The sequence below is a fragment of the Rhipicephalus sanguineus genome, unplaced genomic scaffold (genome assembly GCF_013339695.2).
Source record: "Rhipicephalus sanguineus isolate Rsan-2018 unplaced genomic scaffold, BIME_Rsan_1.4 Seq618, whole genome shotgun sequence".
Classification (NCBI taxonomy): domain Eukaryota; kingdom Metazoa; phylum Arthropoda; class Arachnida; order Ixodida; family Ixodidae; genus Rhipicephalus; species Rhipicephalus sanguineus.
Window position 1 is genome coordinate 50,112 of NW_023615635.1, and position 24,574 is coordinate 74,685.

The 24,574-nt window shown below is 46.7% G+C and overlaps 1 pseudogene; it reads right to left on the bottom strand.

The window, feature by feature from the left end:
- LOC119377921 (pumilio homolog 2-like) overlaps positions 1-24,574 on the bottom strand; it is a 120,031-nt pseudogene that overhangs the window by 38,127 nt on the left and 57,330 nt on the right.

Genomic DNA, 24,574 nt, shown 5'->3' on the forward strand with positions numbered 1-24,574 from the left:
GCGCGACGAGCCGATGCGTAAAAAGACCATCCGCGGTTTCGAGGAGCTGGCAGGCGATGCGCTTCGTTGCCTGCGAAGAAGCCACTGCCGCGGGTCCGCTAACGCGTTGTTCTTGCCTGCAAAGTTCGAAGTTCGTATCGCACGCCGGCGCCGTGAGCGGAGTTAGGCCTAGCGACGACTCCGAGCAGTAGACGTGCCGGCCGCGGTGCCCGATGTTTGTTTTAAAGTACGTAATGCGTGGTCGCGAGTACAAGGAGTCGTCCCGCGATTATCTTCGTCACGATGTCCGAAGTATTGATAAGTAAACCTCCGACCGCTGATCCGACGAGTCAACGCTGAAGGGTCGGTCCGAGTGACGCGTGACGATGTTCGCTAAGAGCGCGGCGCGCTATCGTAATTTTATCGAGCTTCGCTTGCAGCTCCAAACTAAAACGCAGTTATATTCGACGTGATCGTCAAGCCGTGAACAGACGAGTGCGAACGTGTCACGAAGTAGCGCGACTTTCGACAGCCGTAACATCGCGACGCGTGAGCATCGGACCAATGGCGAGGCGCACTGGGGCAACATGGCGGACGCGGCCAATCGGAGGCCTCGAAACGACCTTCGAACATTTGCTTTTTGTGCGTTGTTTTCGAATGGAGGAGCCAGCTGAGGCGGGGAATTTGAAGACTGAGAAATGCTCTTCCCACGAGACCAAAATATTGGTGCCCGGGGGTGCCGTTGCGGAGCTATGATTTTTTGAAAATCGGTGTTTTTTTTTGCAATTCCCGCAATAATTTTCGCCACCTTGGCAGACGTAACAAAATTTTAAAGCACTTCTACGTGGTTTTTGGTGAAGATAATTTGGAATCTGATAGAAAAATGTCTACAGAAACTGAAAATGTGATTTTCAAAAAATCGATTATTTTGCATTTTTCGCGAAACGAAAGCTGCGTCCCATTTAATCATAGGTGCATCTTACAAGGTTTTTTTTTTTCCACTGAAAGTTCTAAAAAGTAGGAAGTGCATATTAGGCACAGGAAAATACAGTAAACTCCTGTTAAGACGAACTCTGTCAAGACTAATTCTCGCTTAGACTGACCAACATGGGAACGTTTGTTGTTGGTTTCTCACAGACTCGGTTAAAACAAATTAAGAACATGCGACAAACCGCCTCACAGGTCTCTTCTGTTACGGCGAACTTTCACAGTGACTGACAATGCTGATGATTCTGCGTGACGAACACTGCAGTATTGGGGGTCATTCAGCGAACGAGAAAAAGCAAAAACTAGGGGTGTGCGAATATTCGAAATTTCGAATATTTTTCGAATAGTGTTTGATATTCGATTCGCACTGGAATTTTACTATTAGAAACTTCCCAAAAACAAATACAGTCAACGTCAGATTGAAAGTGACCCCTTCAGTTTTCAATATGCTTCACCTCACACCAAAGGTATTGCAGCAAAGCTGCCTTTCAAGCTCCATTACGATTTAACTTTGCCATGAGACAGTCAACGTCAATTGGAAGTGGCCCTAGATTTCGATATGCTTCACCTCATCACACCCAGGTATTGCGGGCAAAGCTGCTTTCAAGCTCTGTCTACGGTCGCAAATGTACTAACTCAAGAAACGATGGCATTGGCAACATGGAGATGAAAGATGTGGGGGCTCAATTAATGCTGTTTGGACCTGAAATTGGCACGAATTCCAAAAAATCGGAAGTCGAAGCTTTTTAGCAACCAAAATTCAGATGTCTTATATATCGACGTCTACGAGGCAGATTTGGAACCCGATCTTGAAGGAGCACACCCGTGTCCACCACATCAGTTAGGCTTCCACAGAAGTTGATAGAGGAGGAGAGGCTGAGGAGAATGCATCTTTGCCTATCACGTGTAAAGTGTTGTCGGCAACACTTTGGTTGCACCAAATCATGTACAAATAGAATTCGGCCTCTACATTGCCTCATACTTGATCAGAAACTATGAAACACACCCGCCAGTGCTTCATCAACTAGCGAAAAAAAAAAAACGCTTTCATGTTGCTACATGAGAATATTCTTAGGAATCCTCTCTTTTTTCCTGCAATTTCTCTTCGAAGTATTCGAAAAAATTCTAGAAAATTTTAGAAATATTCGAAAAATATTCGATTCGCACTCACACTTCAATATTCGAATTCGCTTCGCACCCAGAATTTTGCTATTCGCACAGCTCTAGCAAAAACGAAAAACAGCTTTGCTGTCCTTATCTGCTGACCTTTCTTTTTCACTTATCTCACTCACTCCCTCCGCGTGTGTTTGCTTAGTCTTTGCACCAGGAAGCACTTTTTTCTTTCTCTCACTGCCTGAATGGCCCACCAAGACTGCATGTTCGTTGTGCAGAATCGCCAACGTTTCAGTCACTGAGAAAGTTCGTATTAACAAAAGAGTACCTGTTAGACAGTTTCTGAAGAGGATTTTTTTTTTGTTTTTGCACAGTCTATGAGAAACAAAACAAACATTGTCATGTTGTTCGGTATAAGTGAGAATTCTTTTTAACGGGAGTTCACTGTATGAGGTCCAGGAAAATGTGCTTTGCCTTTCTTGGCACAACTGCATGCAGGGAAGGTGTTACGAGAGGACAGTTGAATGCCCTGGGAGGTGGGTAGTCAAAACCAGCCAAGAAAAGGGGCACTCACTTCCTCTGGAGCGTGCGGCCGGGCACCAGTGCATTGGAAGAACCCAGAACGCTGTGAGGGGGTCCATTTCGCACCAAGTACTTGGCCTCAGCCCCAGGTGCAGCCGACATCATCGGCTCCCGAATGTTCCTGAATTGCCAACAAGTGCAGCAGGCAACATTAATAACCTTGCAGCAGTGCATTCATAGCTTTAGTAACATAAGCTGAACGTCAGCCAATGGCTCATCTCGCATCACAATATCGCAACAAGGAGATCCTGGACCTGAGATGCACAAAGTTGGAAAATAAAACACAATCTGAACATTTTCAATGCGGTTGAGTATTCAGGATGGCAACGAAAGAAATAAAGTTCTTCTTGCCTCTCAATTACAGCAACCGTAATGAACGATTTCCAGTAGTACACATCTAATACCGATTCACACGTCACTTTTGATCCCGATCGGGCCTGATTCGAATCATATTTCTTTATTGTGATTGGCTCCCTATTTTAAACTGCAAAAGGGAGCCAATCACTGTTAGGAAATTTGATCCCGATTGGGCTTTATCGCGATCAGCAATGCACGGTGTGACACCGGTATAAGTGTTTCTATTGTAGCATACACACACACGCGCGCCAGGGAGGGGGGGGGGGGTAATTTTTAGTTTTGCTTGCGTAATATACACGCATGCATGAACATACATAAAAGTTGATTGAACCTCTTACAGTTTTATACAGAGGGGGTAACTACCGATACATTACTGCCAACCAGTTCCTTTCTCACTTGAATAACTTGAACTAGTGCAGTTTTTTTTTTACACTGCGACAGGTTACTCGGTTACACCACATAGCACAGCTTTACTGCGGCAAAGTGAACTCGGCAGGTGTGCTCACTAAGCTGAGGTTGGAAGAGGATCCATTGAGGGAGGGTGGGGAGGAGGTGTCAAGCTCTGGGGCAGCATGCCCCATGGGCCTGGAGAGGCCGCCACTGTGCCGAGGGCCCCGTAGAACTGGCTTCCCTTGGCACCAGGGGCCCCCTGCCGCCGAGTAGGCGACTCAAGGGTTGCAGCAAGGGGCCCCGACTGCCTCCCAACATGGCTGCCGTTCCATCGCGTCGTTCCAACGAGTCCGCCTAGGGGGACTCCGTGCTCCCACCTAGACCTGCACCACAGTTCCAGGGGTCAACACACAACACTTCTAAAGAACAAACTATTTCATGTGCTCTTTGTTTCTCAAAAAAACTATTTCATGTGTCTACTGCCCCCCCTTCACACACACACACAAGGTACAACACAATACCTCAGACCCCATACCTGGACCGACTTTTTTACAATCTCACACGATATGGTAAAAAACGGCAGCCCTGAAGACAGTGCCATTCAGCTAGGCCGTTCATTCGTATTTTGTCTAGTGAGGTCGTTATTCAGCTCTCGGGCTTGTTTCAACAGGGCGTAAAACTAGCTTTAGTGGCAGCACCCAGCAAAGCAGCAATGGTCGGCCTTACGGCCAATGTAGGCATGGCAATGGATGGCAGACTGTCATGAAAATGTTTTCCACATCAGCGACTGAGCTTAAGTTCACTCACGGTCTGGACAGGGACCACAAAACGGCAAAAGAGCTTACAAAGGTTCATCTCGCACACAGCGTGGCAGGGCTTTGTGGTATGTCCCCACCCCGTTACGTTGTGCGGTACCCTATACAAACCTATGCATAAGGGCCAGTGCTCAAACGACTCGATCATCTTTTTAGCAGAGCTCCGGAACGGTGGCAGCACAGAAGTCAGTGCTGCACCTGCTGTACCTCTGCATTGCATTAGAAGAAGCTAATAATTGTACTGGCAAGACATACCAAAAGTGGAGGAATACCTTACACTAGAAAAACACTCGCAATAATTGCACCTGTACTGAACCATGCTAATGAAAAATAAACTAATATTTACCTGCCACTTTTAAATATTTCGTTTTTTTATGTAGGACAATTATTTTATGAGCTAATTAAAAAAAGTAAACAAGAGCATACAGCAGACTCTTGATAAATGGAACCTGAAGGGCAAGGAAAATATGTTCTGTTAAACAGGAGTTCCGTTTACGGAGAGATGAACATGGGTGCACATTCAAGTACGAAACTACAGTGAACTCCCGTTAAGACGAACTCGGTTAAGACGAATTCTCGCTTATGCCGAACAACACAGGACCGATTGTTTGGTTCCCCATAGACTCAATGCAAAAAAAAAATTCGTATGAGACCAACTGCCCAAGTGTACTCTTCTGTTAAGATGAACTCTCGCGGTGCTGGCAATTCTGCAGTCTTGGTTGGGCATTCAGGTGACCAAGAAAAAGCACAAAAGAAAAAAAAAGCGCTTTTGGGAGCAAAGAAGCCAAGCGAGATAAAGGAAAAAGAACAGTCAGGGGATAAAGCCGGCATCCCCTCACCCCCAGCCAGTGGGTGGGGGAGGTGGGGCTTGAGTAGGGGGACTTACAACTTGGACCCCCAAGCCATTGTATTCCCCTCCCATTCTTCAGTTTCCCAGCTGGAGTACAAAGGAGAACAGAAGAACACAAGAGCTTGGGGCCCCTCCCCTGTGGTCAGTCCAGTCAGCGGAAAAAAAAAAAGAGGGGAAAAAAAAAAGAAAGCGACAACAGGAACAAAAACGGTCTGTGCATTACAATCGAGTACCAAACCATGATCGTGGTGCATTGTCATCGCCATCACACAATGGCGGCCCAGCACATTTATTTTGTGGTCAATTCGCGTTCGTTTGATGTATCTGTTCCCAGTGAAGTGCAAATTGTGATCAGCCATTTTGATTATGGAAGTGCACGACAAGGGAAGGCTATTTTGCACAGTGAATATAGCTGCGTTGTGTCTCTTTCGTGGCAAGGCTTGTGACCGTGGGATATCTTCAGCTGCACGTCGATCAGGAAAAAGTTAGTACGGGCCGAAAACGGGAAAATACTGGACCTCGAAGAAAACCTTGCAGACTTTCTTAAGCAACTCAGCGTATAATGACTTTGTCAAGGCAACAGCACGCGACCGAGGCCAATCCAGAAGTGATCTTAGAGCCAGCAAACAGGTTCACAGATGAAAACGACCTGCCAGGACAATAAATTTTGCATTCTTTGAAGGAAAATTGTGCTTCTCTCTCTCTCTCTTTTTTTGTAATCGTCAACATAGGAGCGTGCTACAGTTTTATCATTAAAATGTGGTAGCATTATCTACATGAATTTATTTTTGAACCCGCGAAATCGGGTGCTCGTACGATTCGTGTAAGTACTCTGTTTGAAGGCATAGTTTTTATCTAGATGAGCCAAATAAATGCTTTTTCTTGTCTTTTTGCCGCCATTGTAGGTCTACTCCATTCAGTGTTTTCAAGTAACATATTTGGATGCACTTGGCATGTTACCATATCTCTTTTTAGGGGCACTTCTGATACGCCAAACTCCTGATAAGACGAACAGATGACCGCGGTCCCTTCAAGCGTCTTAACGGGAGTCTACTGTAATTATATTAGAGGCAGCTGTTCCATTTAAGCAGCAATTCCATTTAAGAGGTTTCAGTTTACTGAGTCTACTGTACCAATGTTTCATACCTCTACTGCAAAGATATTGCCAAGTGAAATATTTCATTTTAAAGGGACACTAAAGGGAAATATTAAGTACACGTTGATTGTTGAAATAGCGTTCCAGGAACCTCGCACTGCTTGTTTCTTGCCAAGGAAGTGATTATTTTGAAAGAAAATATTGTTTTAGTGGTCCGCACGGCGTTAGCGCACTTTAAAGCACCTGCCTGAATGGGCCTTCAGATGTAGCAGTTGCCGTACCCAACGTTGCCTGCCTTTACTGCATGGCCGCCAATGCTGCGGTTTCTGTGCAACAGCGGCCATGCCAAGACGCCACTCCGAAACTGTATACCATATTTACTCGCATAATTTGCACACTTTTTTTCGCGAACACATCCGAAATAATGTGCAATATCTAGTCCTAACACGCACGGTATAATACATTAAAAAAAAAAAGAATTAGAGCGCGAACGATGGGTATTTAAGGGGGCACACTGGTCTTAAAGATGAAAAATCATGGAAAAAAATCAATTTTCTGAATATAGTATTTTCGTAACGTACAGGCAGTGTAGCAAGTGCTGACCAAGTTTCTTACATCTTGGATTGATATTTCATCCCCAACAGCAATTTATATCACCAGAACAAGCTATATTTCGATTGAGAAAAAGCACAAAATTGAGCTCTTATGTCGATATGCTGCTTCTGAATGTCGTGTGCTGCAGCAGTAGGCATGCAGGGTATGTCCCTGGAGGAGACTAATCATCTAACAAAAATATTTTTATATCTTCTATTACATGTGGTTCAAAATTAGCTTTATCTGTTTCTTGCATTTTCTCAAAACAAGCTTTTACTCACCCTGCTTGTTTGGTGCAACAATTGCTCAAGCTCTAGAATAGCTAGAGCTGTAACGTTTTTTGCTGTATGAAGCCAAATGCACAAAGCTTGAAATGCTGCAAGCAAATTCCTTCTTTTCTTTTTCTATAATTTTTAAATGGCCTGTGTTCTTGATCGTTAGTAGCTGTACTGTAAATGCTCAATTTCAATGGGCTGCTGAGTTGTTAATTATTGTTGGATTTGAAAACTGCTTGCAGCAGTTCAATTCTTATTCATTCTGCTTTCCACTCATGCATGAAACATAACTTTCTGCGCAGTTTATTATTATCTATTGTCTCACCAAATAATACAGTAAAGGCTCGTTAATTCGAATTTCACGGGACCGGAAAAAACGTCCGAATTAACAGAATGGTGAATTAACGAATGAACAAAAAAACAACATTAAAATCAAGTTGGAGAAGAACGTTTATTTTCTGAAGTATTTTGCAATGGTTGTCTGCGTTTTCGCGCAGATTCCGGCTGACATTACAATTTTTCTGAACTCTTCCAAATGGCCAACAGCACGCAAACTGTCGGAAGTGCTCAGGCAAACGTCCTCTAATATCAAAAGTGCCTCCGAGACATCCCGTGAGGTGCGATGAGGTCGCAACATCATTAATAATTTCTTGATAGGGCAGGAGACTAGTCGTGGCGACACAATCGTGAATCGCGATGTAGTCCTGAAGGGTCATATCTGTGGGAAGGACAGCATCGAAGGTCGGGCAGTCATTGTCGGTGGACTTGGCTGACACCTCGTCGATGGCATCATCAGCTACTGCCGCACGCTCGGGCCTCACATGTAAACGCGGTCACAACGGGGGAAAAAAAGAGAACTCCGCAAGAACAGACGGTGCCGACACAACACAGGGGAAAATGGCGTCGGAGGCGCAGTGGAGCGAAGAAAAGAAAGAAGACGCCAACGTTCGGTGACGCTGCGATCGCCCCCACTAGTTGATGACGATGGCGATGTCACTCAGGTTTCAGTTTCGCTCCAGTGGTGCCAGCGCTGCTTTACCACACTTTGTGTAGCAGCAGCCGTCAGCATTTGTCCGAATTAAGCGGTGCGGAGCCCAATTCTGATGAATTAACGAAGGTTTGGTCCCATAGATTAACATGCACTTTGGCCGGGACCAATGGAGCCGTCCGAATTATCCAAATTTCTGAATTACAGGTGTCGAATTAACAAGTTTTTACTGTAGTAATTATTATTTAATTATCTCAATAATTATTTGAGTCAAAGACAAATTTACTGCACTTTTAAAATCAGCAAAAAGAAATACATATCTATCTGTGCTTTTTAATTGAATCTGGTCAGGAAATGAACAAGATAGCCCCTGGTACCACGACCCCTTAACAGAATTAGCACGTACATTAACCAGCCAGATTCGGTCATGCACGGTCTAGTCAGAATCACTGCTTGAAAAGTCCGACCGAGAATCATCGCCGCGGCAGCTGTCACCGCCCTCCCAAAGCGCGTCGTCCTTGGTTCCGTCGAGCGCATTCGACAGCCCTGTCTTCTTGAAGCTCTTCGTGCCAATGGGAGTAACGAGGTGCCACGGCACGGCGATACCGGTGGACCTAAGCTCTCACACATATTTGAATAGGTATTCTTCAACGGCAGGAAACTTTCCATGCTTCGGTCCTCGGAACGCTCTCCTTCCCGGTCTTGTTTAAAAAGCGAACTTCTGCTTTATCCAATACCGAACGTGACTATCATTCACACTGAAGTGCTTGGCGGCGGCACGGTTCCCGTTTTCTTAGGCAAAGTCCACACAGTGAGCTTGAATTTTGCCGAATAATTATTGCAGCCCAGCGCAAGAGAACAGTGAAAATGCTACTGGCTGATTGCGAAACCTAAACTTCCGAAATCAACGAAGGCTGCGTTGCAGCACAGATGCAGAGGGGGAGGGGCAGCATGGGGAAATGTTTCGCGACTGGCCCTCGCATGCCTCCGATGCAGAAAGTAGTCCGTGCCGTGTCACGTGCATGCATTCTTACGGCGGAGAACGCTCGAGCAGTTCAGACAACCCGTGAACAGGCTTGGGTGCCTGGGTACGGTTGGTACGGTCCCTAGAATACCGTAGTTCGCGGGTTTCAGGAGAATAGAACGAAGTAATCGAAAGAAGAGACTTTGCACTCGCAGCCCGTCTTGTTATGACTGCGCTCGCCTGCTCGGTGAGGGCCGCGGCCGTCCAAAGCATCTCCGTGCGTGCGCACGCGAGCTGACTCGTGCGGGCGGGGAGCGCAAAATATGCAGGTAAATACGGTAGTTCACGGAGCTTGGGCTTGGCAGCAGCAGCAGTAGAGTATCAACAGTGCGAAAATAGCGAGAGCTAAGCACGCGCAGCAGGAGAATTGAGGTCACACACGCGATATCGGTGCTCCACAACGAAGCAACTACTTTCCCGCCAGAAAAATGAAGAGACAAAGAGCGGTAACGCGCACTTGATGCGGGCGCCCATTTGTAGCGGAGCGCGCATGACAAGTGGCCCCTTCTCAACCGCTCCCCCTTACACTACGGACCCATGTCGGGCTGCTGCCCCCTCCCCCACCGCCACCCCGTTTCTTTTTTCCTCACCCCGCTCCTCGCTCGTTCCGCATCCCCTCCTCCTTCGTAACAGTGTCGTCGCTCTCTCCCCGGCTGGCGCATCTCCGCTGAGAAGCGTGCTCACTCCCTCACTTCTCGGAGACCTTTCCAACAGCCGCATTATAACCAGTCTTTCATTTCTGGGGACTGCACATAAGCAGTACGCCTATAGATGGAGTTCTATGGGACGGCAAACAGGAGTCAGAAAAAACTCCACTGTAAGTCCTGCACTGTAAGCGGTTACATTATAAATGGTCCGAGCTGTACGTACTTATGCCGCATTGCCTTCAGGTACGTATTAACGAGGTTTCATTGTAATAATGCTGCTTTCTACAAGGCAAGAGAGAGAAGGAAAGATAAAGGAAAGACAGGGAGGTTAACCAGAGGAAGCCTCCGGTCGGCTAGCCTGTGCTTGGGAAGGGGAAAGGGGATGTAAAGGAATGAAAGAGAAGAAGAGTTTGTGACAACAGGGAGGGGTGAGGTTGAACAGTTTGAAAAAGCCAGTTTTAGAAATTCGGCTTTTCCGCAATTATTGGCCTCCCAAGGCCGGGTCATTCAGAGTGCGAAAAATAGACTCACCTAAGCCCACAGGGCCAGCGGGTGATGTTCCAATGGGTCCAAGGGATGAAGAACCCCCGTAGCCAACCCCAAGGCCGGATGCAAATCCTCCCGAAAAGGCAGATGCTCCAGCCCCCGGATTGTAGCCCCCTGACCCAGCAGCACCAAATGGGTGGCTAGAACCCCCAGTCGCTGCAGAGAAGAGACCCGACCCCTGGGGACCTTGAGGAGGCCCACTGCCAGCCGTTGCCCCTGCACTGCCAGAACCCAGCAGACGCAGGCTGCCACCGTTCAGGGACCCTGCGAGTTTTAGCAGGCAGGAAGGATGTTGAAGATGCACGTCTTGGACAATTACACCTGCAACCTAGAGCTTTTGTGAGCTTCACAAATGGGTGAAAGTTGAGCATTCCAGTGCTGCACGAGACTGGCCCAACCCAAAAGTACAGACTGGGCTTAAAGTTTTAGTAAGCATGGTTGGCACAGGCCTGGGCCTTGAAGCTACAGGCTGCAGACGGACTCGGGTTGCAGTAAGAACAATAACAAACAAAATGATATAGCATTTGCGATCTACTGTACAGTCAAAAACCGCGATAACCAAATCCAGAGGGAACGAAATTCTCACCACGACAAAATATTCAGAGCACCGGCGAACGCCCATAGGAGTCAATGCATTTCTTAAGGAGGGACATGGTTTTTAGAGATGCCATAGGTTATTTCTTGGCCAAATTAGATGAAACTGCACTGCTTTGTTTAGTTTTTTAGCTTTATTTAACTATCCAGTTATATTTTACACAGGTCAATTATTTCCAGAGATAATTAGTAATCTCATTCTATTGTTTGCTGAAACAATAAAAAATTATCTATGCAACATAACATCATTATAAACCCATATATAGATACCAGAAAGCCTAAGGAGAGCAACGCTGCAAGCTGATTGGAAATCGAACAACTACTTCTCAATTTATAGCACTAATGAGTTCATGGCCTACACTTAGCCAAAAAGAGAAAATTTTAAACTAATATAAAAAAATTGGAATTGCAGATTGAAATCTGCTTGCAGCATTGCTTTTTATGCACATTTAGCTAGGTTGTGCAAAAAGAATTGTAGCTCTAGCTGTCCTAGGTCGACTTTTACAGAAGAAGCAAACAAGGGAAGTGGCCAAAATCCATGTTTCGAGAAAATGAGCAAAAAAGGTTAAAACTTTATTTAGCATTACAGAATGAAAAGTATCAAAGGCACACATACTTTTAGTGATTAATATGCACCAGGCATATAATCAGACTGATTGTTAGCATGAGCATGCCTTTTTTTTCAAGTTCTGCTGCAACGAGGCCGCTTATCAGTTCAATGACGGTACCGACGCCAATATGCGACGAGTGTCCGCGCGTCATCCACGATCCGTCGTATGACACGGCGATGTTTCCCGGATTGTCCACGTTTGAGTTCCGCGTAGATGTCGCGAACCGAACTCGCGCACTCACTCATGACTTTCGAGGCAGCAAGAGTAGCGGCAGGTGTTAGCTTCTTCTTCACGTACGCCTGCCACGTTTTCGTGGGAGGCCGCAACGCGATATGTTCATCATTACAATATGTCGTTAAAAGCAGTCTGCCTGTTGCCAGTAGCCTGCATTGGGCGGGTGGCGAGCACGTTTACTGTGAATGGATTTATTTTCTGCTGTCCGTTGACGTGCGGCGAACTCCACTTTGACGACCCGTCACCACAGTTCACACACTAGCTCAAGCTTGACGGCAAGGCCGTATTCCCGCTCGCCTCTCCTGATCTCGGCGTCTCCGTTGTAAATCTTGCACTTTAAATGCAATATTATCAAAGCATTTACCGCCTCCAAGTCCAGGATGGTGAAGGTCGTTTTATCAGATGGGGGACCCGCGGCGTCCGCGCGTTTAGCGATAAGGCTGCGCTTCCGTTCCGTCGCCGCAACAGATGAAATCTCTTGCAGCTTCACTTCTGCCTTCTTCTTCTTCTTGTCTTCTATCTGTTGGGGCTGCAGAATTTGTGTGTCGTGACGCACACGGCCGTTTTCCGCGACGTTGTCGGCAACTGACGGGCTCGTAGGACTAGCGTCCGTTAGGCCTACTGCGCTGGCGTCGACGGCCGCTGCGAGTTCGTCATCCTCGTTGTTCTGGGTCGTTGCGGGGCGCTTCCTGAAGTTCTCGGCTAGCGATCGCCTCACCCGCTTTCCGAATTTGTGTTTGGTGCGGAACTTCTTGATGACAGGACCCATAGCTGTAGGCAGTCGACAACACCAGGACAAAATGGCGCACGCTCACGCGCGTCTCGGCGGTGAAGCAGACGCCGGAAACGCCGCTTGGCGAATCGGGTGCCTAGATTTTGTCACGTGCCCCAAGCAGCTATAGAATCGCGCGCTTGTACTTCTCGATGACGCGTTTTTGCTAGAAAACCAATGAGCAAGGCAAGCCAGCGGTGGCGGGAAATTGAAGATGAAAAACGGCTCTTCCAAACGAGATCAAGATGGCCACGATAGCCCGTGTGTACCGGCAACGGTTCGGCGCGGAAAGAGCACGATTTTAGCGTCAATTTGCGCTCAGACAAACCTCATATTGGTGTTACAGATTGATTTTACGGCGGAAATAATGAAAATGGAAGCTACAAACTTAGCAGACTTGTGCAAAGATAGATATAGATTCCGAAAATGTCAGCTTCAAAAAGTCGATTTTTTCGCGATTTTCGGCCTTCTAAGACCCGTGTCCCCCCTTAACTCGCGACTACGAAAGATATTCATACCGCAATCCCTCATTAACGAAATTTTTGAAACACGAGTGCGCAAATAATTTACTCTCGCAACATTAACTACATTCGAAAACTGCTGAAATGCATTCATGCTACACCTAAATTATGCATTCATGCTACACCTACACCTACAGCGCACTTGAGAAGCAGCCGCCATCATAATTTACAAAAACATAAAGCTGGCGACAATGATGATGATGGTGGCTTGCCGAAACACCTGCTCGTTATCGCGGATTACGTAGCCAAATTCACATTCCTCATGAAGTTTTGTTCGTTGGCTTGGCTCTGTGCTTGGCTTTGTCGGCTTTGCGCGCACATGGTTGCGCGTGTGGAGCCATTTGTGGAGCGTTTCCTTGGTCGCTTGGTGCAACGTGACGTGTGTGTTGCGATTGCTTCGTCCGATTTCGCTGCCTCCGAAGATGCCGCCTCCTACGAAAAAGAGGAAGTTCATCACGCTGGAAGATGAGGCTGCAATCATCAGTGAGGTGGAAAGGCCAGGAAAAAAAAAAAAAAAAGACAACGCCGAAGAATTCGGCGTTGCGTACAGATCGCAGTCCACGATTCTGCGCTGATCCGTGCTGATCCAGCGGAGCCAGAAGAAGGTTCGCCTGTAGGCGCACTTGACGGTACTGGTGACAGCGCAGTGCTGCCGTCACTGACCAGTGCATGGGGCGAAGTTTGTGCCGTGGCAAACGAGATTCACAATCGAGAGGCATGAAAGTGCTGCATGGTAAAGCCCGCCAAAGCAAACTTACAGACTTTTGGAAATAAAATGTGTTTTTGTAAATTCTATGTCTTTTTTGCCGCATTCTCGCACCAACAAAATTCCCGCAAGAGCGAAATTTTGTGCTTTCCCTGCCGTTTCGTTAATTGCGGGTTTCAACGGTAAGTGCTTTAGAAATAAATGGGTTCACAGAAAAATTGCACTGATCTCATATCCCTCACCTCCAATTGTGACAAAGACTGCCCTCGCGACGACAATATAGCTACCAAGAAGCGTTGCCCTTGTACGTCGCCAATTGATATTTAAGGGGGGACGCGGCTTTCGTATCGCGCAAAACGGCAAAAAAATCTATTTTTTTGAAAATCACATTTTCAGTTTCTGTAGCCCTTTTTCTGATTCCAAAATATCTTCACTGAAAACCACCTAGAAGTGCTTTAAAAAATTTGTTGCACGTGCTGAGGTGGCGAAAATTGTTGTGGAGATCGCAAAAAAAACGGTGGTTTTCAAAAGTCTTGCTCCGCAACGGTACAACGGGCGCCGCCATTTTGAGCTCGCCGTAAAGAGCATTTCTTCGTTTTCAAATTCCCCGCCTCAGCTGGCTCCTCCCTTTGAAAACAAGCGCACAAAAGCAAATCTCTGAAGGTCGTTTCGAGGCCTCCGATTGGCCGCGTCCGCCATGTTGCTCCAGCGCGCCTCGTCATTGGTCCGATGCTCGCTCCGAGAGGACAGCCGTCTGCTGCTTACGCATCGCAATGTTACCTGATGTTACGACTGTTGAAAATCGCGCTACTTAGTGACGCGTTCACTCGTTCTGTATGCACGGGTCGACGATAATTTAGAATATGATTACCCTGTAGTTTGACAGCTGCAAGCGGAAGCGCAGTCATCAGTGTACGATAGACGATAGCGTGCCGCGCTCGTCGCGAACATCGCAGATGCGCGTCTCGGGTAGAAGTTCAGCTTGTCAGCACTTCGTACTCCGTGACGAATAACTTCGCGGGACTACTCTTTGTACTCGCGATCGAACATGACTTGCTTTAGAATACCGGGCACCGCGGCCACGCACACGCGACCGAGCTTACTGCTCGGAGTCGTGGCTAGGCCTAACTCTGCTCACGGCGCTGGTTTACGTGACGAATCCGAACTTTGCGGGCAAGGATCTCGCGCTAGCGGACAAGCCGCACTGTGCTTCGTCACAAGCAACAAATCGCATTGTCCGCTGCCTCCTCGAAAGTGCGGATGGGCATTTTACGAATCGGCAGCGGACCTCCCGGCCAAGCTCGTCGCGCGTTGACCGCTCGGAACAGCGGCTAGTAATTTCGCGCGTCGGCGCCGCAAAATGCGAGACCAGGCACGTTATGCGCGCCGATGTTTCGTCGCCGTGGCTAGGAACATTGTGCATTGTCACCGAATGCCGCCAGCCAGCATATCGTGCGCCGACTTCCCGGACCCCGGAGCCGAGTACATCGTCTTGAAAGAAAGCGCTGGTGACGCAATTTAGGCACACTTGGATTCGAGCTTGGTATCGCCGCTAGCTCTGATGAATCTTCTAAAATAACGAATGCCTCGCAAATTACCGTTTCCGCGACCGAGTGGATGATGAAACGCATCACAGGCGAGGTTTGCAAATGAGCGTGGCGTGTGTGAAGCAGGGAGTTGAATTTATCTGACCAACTCGCGTTATTGAATAAACTGCTCAGATATTTGATCCCAGAAATGTTTGCAATAACTGTGCCAATTTTCATCAAAACCTACGAAGGAATAAGAAAGTTGGCACTGAATGCCACGTCCCCCACCTTAATTTTATTTAGAAGGTCACTGGAAAGAATGATTTCCGGTACGCATCCATTGTTTGTGATGGAGACAGTGATACTTTCCTCACTCTTTCTGAAGAAAGAACGTAGATTTATTCCACTGGCTAAAGAAGACTGTATAAATCATGTCAAAGAGAGGATGGGTACAGCTCTCCAACACGTGTCAAGGAGCAAGAAGGATCGATTAGGAGGATGGGGCAGCCTGACTCAAGACCTGATTAAAAGACTGACTAGTTGTTATGGCATGGCTATCCGTGACAACATTGGCCTGACGCAGGACTTGATCAAAAGGCTCACCAGCTATTATGGCCTAGCACTGCGAAGCAACACGGACGTCAAAGACATGAAGAAAGCAGTGATGGCCACCTTTCATTATGTTTCATTGACAGATGCAGAACCTCATCACGAGATCTGTCCTTCCGGTGCCCGCAGCTGGTGCAGGCACCGTGCAGCAGAGGCAGAGGGGAAGCCACAACTTCCACACACGTATAACCTGCCCAACAAAGTTGTTGAAGCGTTGCGGCCAGTGTACCAACGCCTGTCTGACCCTCAACTGCAGGCTCGTTGCAGTGGCAACAAGACACAAAATGCCGCTGAAAGCCTTCACTCGGTGATTTGGTCACCAATTTCTAAGCAGCAGCATGCCTCCCACTTCACGGTGGAAGTAGCAGTCCATGAGGCAGTTGCGAGGTACAATGCAGGCAACTTTCAAGCTTACACCAAGATTTGTGGTGCAATGGGTGTGCAACCTGGGGCCCTTACCCTCCACAGGGCTGCTAAAAACGCTCAGCGAGCAAGGAAGTCATCGCACATGCATGAAGTGAAAGGGCAGAGACGCAAAAGGTTGCCTCTACACAAGGACACCAAGGACTACAGTGCTGGTGCTTCCTAACAAATGCAAACAACTTCGAAAACTTTGATAGGCTTTTTCTCACAAGTGTGTTTTGGACATTGCGCACTGCTCGTGGAAAGAGTAGCACGGGAATGACTGGACCGATTTTGGTTCTGTTTCTTTTTCCTGAATCCCTGAACACTGCTTGTGGGTACGACATTCTTCAATTTCTTGTTTATGGCCCAGTTTTTTTTCTAGATGATGATTTGTCCATGACACAAAAAGAGAATTTACTAAACGTTTTTTTTTTTTTCAATTTAAAAAGTTTTAAAAAGTTTTTTTTCAATGCCACCTCCCCCTTAAAGCCAAGTGGTGGCGTTGTTCATTGCATAAATCAATCAACAAACACATCAGAATGCAGACCAAAATGTTGTCAAAGGGGAATACTGTTTTTACTTGAATGTAATGTGCACTTTTTCAAATTAAAAAAAGCCGCCAGATCCCACGCATTGTGGGAATCGATGTAATGCGAAGCAGCCAGCAAAGAGCTGCATACATCGTCTTGTATGTCATTGAGGAAAATGCGTGTCATGGTTTTCATGTTAACTCCTATTATTTATGTTCGTCACACAGTAACGTCGCGCAATACCAACTTCGGGGTCGATTAAGCTACAGAACGGCCGCCAGCGCCCCATGAGCATGGCACGCAATCATGCTGTACATGACATACGTGTCATGACTTTCATGTTAACTCGTGTTATTTATGTTCCTCACACGGTCACGTCGCAAGATACCAATTTTGGTGTATATCAAGCTAGCGAAACGGCCGCCAGCACCCCATGAGCGTGGCACGTAAGTCATGCTGTACATGACATGCGTGTCATGATTTTCATGTTAACTCGTGTTTTTATGTTCGTCACACAGTCACGTCGCGCAAAACCAATTCCCGGGTAGATCAAGCTAGCGAAACGGCCGCCTGCGCGCCATGATCGTGGCACGTAAGTCATGCTGTACATGACATGCGTGCCATTATTTTCATGTTAACTCGTGTTATTATGTTCGTCACATAGTCACGTCGCGCAATACCAATTTCGGGGTACATCAAGCTAGGGAAACGGCCTCCAGCGCCCCATGAGCGTGGCACGTAAGTCATGCTGTACGTAACATGCGTGTCATGATTTTCATGTTAACACGTGTTTTTATGTTGCCACACAGTCACGTCGCGCAATACCAATTTCGGGGTAGAGCAAGCTAGCGAAACTGCCGCCAGCGCTCCATGAGCGTGGCACGTAAGTCATGCTGTGCATGTCATGCGAGTCATGATTGTCATGTTAACTCGTGTTTTTATGTTCGTCACACAGTCACGTCACAAGATACCAATTTTGGTGTATAAATCTAGCGAAACCGCCGCCAGCGCCCCATGAGCGTGGCACGTAAGTCATGCTGTGCATCTCATGCGAGTCATGATTCTCATGTTAAGGGGAGACACTGGTCTCAAAACGAAAAGTTTTATTATTGGAGATACAGTTGAACCCCTTTATAAGAGGCACGCATGGGGGAGAAATTCTTGCCTGTTATATGAGGTGTCTCTTATGAGCAGGGTACTAAGTTATGCATTTTCCTATCAACCCTTACTTTCATGTAGCACACTGGTGCCTCTTATACCCCACGTGTCTCTTATATCAGTGTCTCTTATAAAGGGGTTTAACTGTATTGTAATGAAATTGGGTGTGTATATGTATTTCTTCCTCCTGTTTTCAAAAATATAATTAGTTTTCATGTACTTCAATTAGTTATCAAATTGTGAGAGCATAAGTGAAATCTAATTAGGTAATTTCTTACGGGTCATTAAGACACTTTCCCTCAGTATTTTTAGGTTCTGTTTAAGATGCAGCTGTAGCCAAAGACCTGCCATGTGGAGCTATGCTATTTATATTGTCACTGAGATATATCATCATATAAGAACTTTCAATTGTATTGACATTGTGTCATCTTGAAATGCAACTAGCTCACATTATTGTTCACAAAATTTCATATGTTCATCTTAGCCACAAAAAGATAGCATAGCTCCACAGTCCTATTTCTTACGAATTCAACGGTATAAAATTTATCAAAATTACCTCACAGAAACATAATGAAAAGATCCGTAAGGCTGGTCAAGTTGGCAAAAAATGTGAAGCTGAGAAAATGGCGTTTGAAGTTTGACACGCACTGTATAATTTCTAAAAGGAACCTTTAATCATTAATTTTATTCACATGTTCCCCATCTGTTTCCCTTCAAAACAAAACAGAAAGTGTCTTGTTCCACCCAAGGAATCATATCTAAAAAAATTTTCCAATGTGTAAAGCATGATCAAAACCACACCATCACAAGCGGCTGGGGGGTTCTGGAAAAGCCATGGGGTATGAGGCTCAAGCGACTGGCTGCTCATGTCTTTCAGTCTTTAGGAAGAACCTTCTAGATGTTAGGCAGCATGTTACCCTGGGTAATAGGTTGCTGTGCTTGAGAGAATACCTTCAAAGTAGTCCAGGACTGTAATTCAGTTGCACCCGTTTTGTGTCGCCTTGCAAGTTTTTTGTGTTGGTGCTCTTCAGATGAGTTGCATTTGCCTTGCGTAAACACAGTCTTTTTCTAGGCTTCGTCGAACAAGGCAATCCCCAGCAACATAGCCCAAACTTGCAGCAATGGACTCGTTGGTTGCCCTTCTTCCTTGGTTGTATGTACATGGCAACAGCCTCAGCGGCAGCTCGCTTCACACTTTCCAGCGAAGCGTTCCCATTCTTTGAAGTTTGGGTCCAGATGACTGAATGAAGACTCTCACTCGCGTTCTGGGTCTTCCCTTCACAGCACCGTGCCAGCAAGCTCTCACAACTGCTGGCACAGTGCTGCGAAATCACAATTGCTGCAAGAAAAAATAAGCTTTACCGCAAGGCCATACTCTTGTCCGTTGCCTTCCTCACGCTGAGACTTTTTGCGTCGCATTTGTCGCACTTCGCTTGTGCAAAAAAGTTATTCAAACTTTCATATCGACGAGCAGAAAATCAGTCCCGGCGTCACCGGTCTGGCGCTCCGCGCTGACTCCAAGAAGGTCGAACTTGCGCTGGGTAGCCGACTTTCCAGACAGAACAGTCTTCGTTGCGCCGATCTCTCAACTCGCTGCGCCTGCTTCGCCGTTGAGTAGTACGCGGCATCAACCCGAAGTGTTTCGCTAGTCGAACTTGGTCCCACGGTGTCGTCAGTTGAAGTTCCCGGCAGATCCAAAGGGTCCAGCCGCGACTCCAACTCCGCTGCCGACGGTGCACTTGTAGCCGGCGCCTTCTTGTTCCAAGCCCGTTTTTTAGGGCTTCCAAAAGCTTGTTGCGTCGATGGTTTCAGACGAGAGTCTCCAGGCATCTCGATCGCGTGTAAAAACTACCGGCACAAAGTGGAAACACGATCCGTCGAGAAAACACGCACGATCGCAAAAGCAGGCGCACACAAACGGACAGCCACGGCGGAGAACCCAACACAAAGAAAAAAAATGGCGTCGATGACGTGTGGTCGCGCCAGCCAATGGGAGACTCGGAAAGGCGCGCTTGAAAAGCGCGCCGCTTGAGAGCCAATCAGTGGCCTGGAAATGACCTTCAGAAAACCCGCGACGGTGGCGTTCTGCTTGAGCGACGCCATTTTGAGATGGCGCAAAATGTGCACAAAGAAAACAGCTTCAAATCTAGCCCAAGATGGCGGCGCTCGGCCCGCTGCAACGCTCATGGCGCGCGCGGGAAGTTCGAACAAATTTCGTCCTTTTGGGGACATTTTAGTGCTGCCGGGGTGCTTTGAAAGGCGATTTTATCGCGTTTCCCGACCGAATTTAGTGTTAGAAATTTGAGAGTAGGTGCTCAGAAGTACAAACGCCTCGAAAATAAGCTTTGCGAAAAATCGATTTTTTGACCATTTTTGATCCAAGACCCGCGTCTCCCCTTAACTCGTGTTTTATGTTCGTCACACAGTCACGTCGCGCAATACCAATTTCGTGGTAGATCAAGCTAGCGAAACGGCCGCCAGCGCTCCATGAGCGTGGCACGTAAGTCATGCTGTACATGACATGCGTGTCATGATTTTCATGTTAACTCATGTTATTTGTGTTCGTTACACAGTCACGTCGCAAGATACCAATTTTGGTGTATATAAATCTAGCGAAACCGCCGCCAGCGCCCATGAGCGTGGCACGTAAGTCTGCTGTACATGACATGCGTGTCATGATTGTCATGTTAACTCATGTTTTATGTTCGTCACACAGTCACGTCGCGCAATAACAATTTCGTGGTAGATCAAGCTAGCGAAACGGCCGCCAGCGCTCCATGAGCGTGGCACGGAAGTCATGCTGTACATGACATTTGTGTCATGATTTTCATGTTAACTCGAGTTTTATGTTCGTCACACAGTCGCGCAATACCAATTTCGGGGTAGATCAAGCTAGCGAAACTGCCGCCAGCGCTCCATGAGCGTGGCACGTAAGTCATGCTGTACATGACATGCGTGTCATGATTTCATGTTGACTCGTGTTATTTATGTTCATTACACAGTCACGTCACAAGATGCCAATTTCGGGGTAGATCAAGCTAGCGAAAACTGCCGCCAGCGCTCCATGAGCGTGGCACGTAAGTCATGCTGTACATGACATGCGTGTCATGATTTTCATGTTGACTTGTGTTATTTATGTTCATTACACAGTCACGTCACAAGATACCAATTTGGTGTATATCAAGCTAGCGAAACTGCCGCCAGCGCTCCATGAGCGTGGCACGTAAGTCATGCTGTGCATGACATGCGTGTCATGATTTTCATGTAACTCGAGTTTTTATGTTCGTCATACAGTCACGTCGCACAATACCAATTTCGGGGTAGATCAAGCTAGCGAAACGGCCGCCAGCGCACCATGAGCGTGGCAGTAAGTCATGCTGTGCATGACATGCGTGTCATGATTTCATGTTACCTTTTGTTATTTATGTTCGTCACACAGTCACGTCGCAAGATACCAATTTGGTGTATATCAAACTAGCGAAACGGCCGCCAGCGCACATGAGCGTAGCATGTAAATCATGCTGTACATGACATGTGTGTCATGATTTTCATGTTATGACTTGTCATTTATGTTCGTCATACAGTCATGTTACGCCATACCAATTTTGGTGCACATTCGATGAAACAAGCGACCAGGAGAGCACAAAGTCGTAGGCGGCTAGATAGATAGATAGATAGATAGATAGATAGATAGATAGATAGATAGATAGATAGATACGCTCAAAGTCGCAGAAGTTCGCTAAGAAATGCTTCGCATTTAAAAATTGGCAGATCCCACACGGTGTGGGAGTTGAGGTAATGCGAAGCAGCCAGCAAAGAGCTGCATACATCGTTTTGTTTGTCATTGAGGCTTATGAAGTCATTCATGTCGTGACCTCAAGCTCGCTATATCGCGAGATTGTCACATGCATGCGGTATAATCTGGTATATGCCATGCTAATGAGACATATATTCTGCACATATATACGATGCATGACCTGCTATTTATCTTCGTCACGCACTTGTCATGCCATACCAATTTAGGTATATATCCAGTAAACAAAATGGCCGGGAGTGCACCATAAGCGTGGCATCTAAATCATACCCTACATGACATGCACGTCATGATTTTCAGGTTACCACCTGTAATTTATGTTCGCCACACGGTCACGTCGCGAGATACCAATTTTGGTGTATATATCAAGCTAGCGAAACAGCCGCCAGCGCACCATGAGCATGGCACTAAGTCATGCTGTGCATGACAGCGTGTCATGATTTTCATATAACTCCTGTATTTATGTTCGTCACACAGTCACGTCACGCGATGCGAATTTTGGTGTATATCAAGCTAGCGAAACGCCCGCCAGCGCACCATGAGGTGGACGTAAGTCATACTGTGAATGACATGGGTCATGATTTTCATGTTACCACCTGTTGCTTGTGTTCGTCACACAGTCACGTCGCGCGATACCCATTTTGGTGTATATCAAGCTAGCAAAACGGCCGCGAGCGTGCCATGAGCGTGGCACGTAAGTCATACTGGCATGACATGCTGTCATGATTGTCATGTTACCACCTGTTATTTGTGTTCGTACACAGTCACGTCGCGCGATACCAATTTTGGTGTATATGAAGCTAGCAAAACGGCCGCCAGCGCGCCATGAGCGTGGCACGTAAGTCATACTGTGCATGACATGCGTGTCACGATTTGCACGTTAGGATCACTTTGTTCGTCACACAATCTTGTCACGCCATACCAATTTTGGTATATATCAAAACTAACAAAATGGCCGCAAGAGCACCAAAACAGTGGCATGTGAATGATATCATTCATGACATGGATATCATGATTTCATGTTATGACCTGTCATTTATGTTCGTCATAAAGTCACGTTACGCCATACCAATTTTGGTGTATATCCTATTAACGAAACGGCCAGGAGAGCCCAAAGTCGTAGGCGGCTATGATAGATAGATAGAGAGATAGTAGATAGATAGATAGATAGATGATAGATAGATAGATAGATAGATAGATAAGATAGATAGATAGATAGATACGCTCAAAGTCGCAGAAGTTCGCTAAGAAATGCTTCGCATTTAAAATTGCCTGTGGTTAGAATCGAATACAAAACTGAAATCCCATTTGTGGCATGTACAGGACATAGTTTCTGCATGTTCGAGTATCAAAGATAAACCAGTAGCTAGACCACGTAGGGGCCCTTGTGAATATGCTTATACAAAATTCTGGAAGAACTTATGACCACTTGATAATTGTGGGATGACAATGAGAGTTATGAAGTGTTGTACCTCAATAAGTACAACAGATAGCTCAAAACTGATTTCAGTTGTGATACCAGCATACAGTCGACGACCGATAATTCGGAATCCACGGGGAACGTAAATAAGTCCGAATTATCGAATGTCCGAAAAAAATGAATGGTCAGAAAAAAAATACTTTTATTGACACTCAAGGTCCGGTGGCCAAAAAAAGTTGTCAATGCATTGCTGCCCGCACTTCCATTAGTGCAGCCAAGTCCGCCTGTATCTCCACCAGTGTGATGTGATCGCTGTACGATGACGAGCTGGTTTCGTTCGTGAAGGCAATGCGTCTGTGCGGCGCGGGCATTGGGTTCTCACCTATAAGTGTGCATACGCATGCAACTGCACAGGCCACATGCACTATCAAGCAGTTGACTGAAGATGCTTATCGTAAGGCGTACTGGCGCGTCGCCACCTGCCGCCATCATGCCTCGGCATTTCCACTGCTTGTCTGTAAAGACATCGCCGCACGGCGCCGTGATAATGGCCCTGTGCATTTCGGTCGCATTCACCCAATAACACTTCGGCATCGCGGACAAAGCTGACTTTCGGACTCTGCTACTGCCACAAAAAAGGATCGACTCGCGAAAGCGTTGGTTCAAACTACATGATGATAAAGCGGCAGAGGTGGGGGCTTCAATTATTGCCTTCGGACCTGCAATTTGGACAGAAAGTCCAAAATATCGGACGCGAAGAGCTTTAGCGTGCGAAATTTCCGACATTCTTGACCACTGACGTCTATGGGGCTGGTGATGGTGCCGCGAAAGCGTACGAATTTTCGAGCATGTCCGAAAAATCGACAGTTGACTGTGTCTGCTACGTTTCATTGTCGTCGGCACGGCCTTCGGCGCGTCTGTGAGGGACCGTTGGCGCCATTTAACTCGGATCTTTTGAGACAGCAGAGCGTAAAATAAAGCAAGTCTCAAGATAAAAATGAACGCGCGCGCAGAACGCTTTACCGCAGACGCATAAGACGAATGGCGGCGATAGCAGCGCAGCGCGGGAATACAGGAAACCGGCATGTAGGATATTCGCGATGTCGAACGATTCCAGAGTTGACCAGGGCCTCCAAGACGGCATTTCCAATCACAAATCTTGAGGAATAAAGTAGTGATCGAAATAAAGCCATAGATCACCAATTAGCTTTCTTTTGATCTGCGCCATACTTTGTATGGTACGGGTGCCAGAGGAGATAATGGCTGCAATTCGGCGTGCGCGACAGTCTCGGACAGGGTCCGGATTATCGAATGTAGATCTCGCAGCTGTCCGGAATATCGGTTGTCTTTACACATTACTTCTATGTAGGCATGTGCGAATAGTGATTTTTCACTTCGAAGCGAATACGAATCGAATAGTTACCTCGT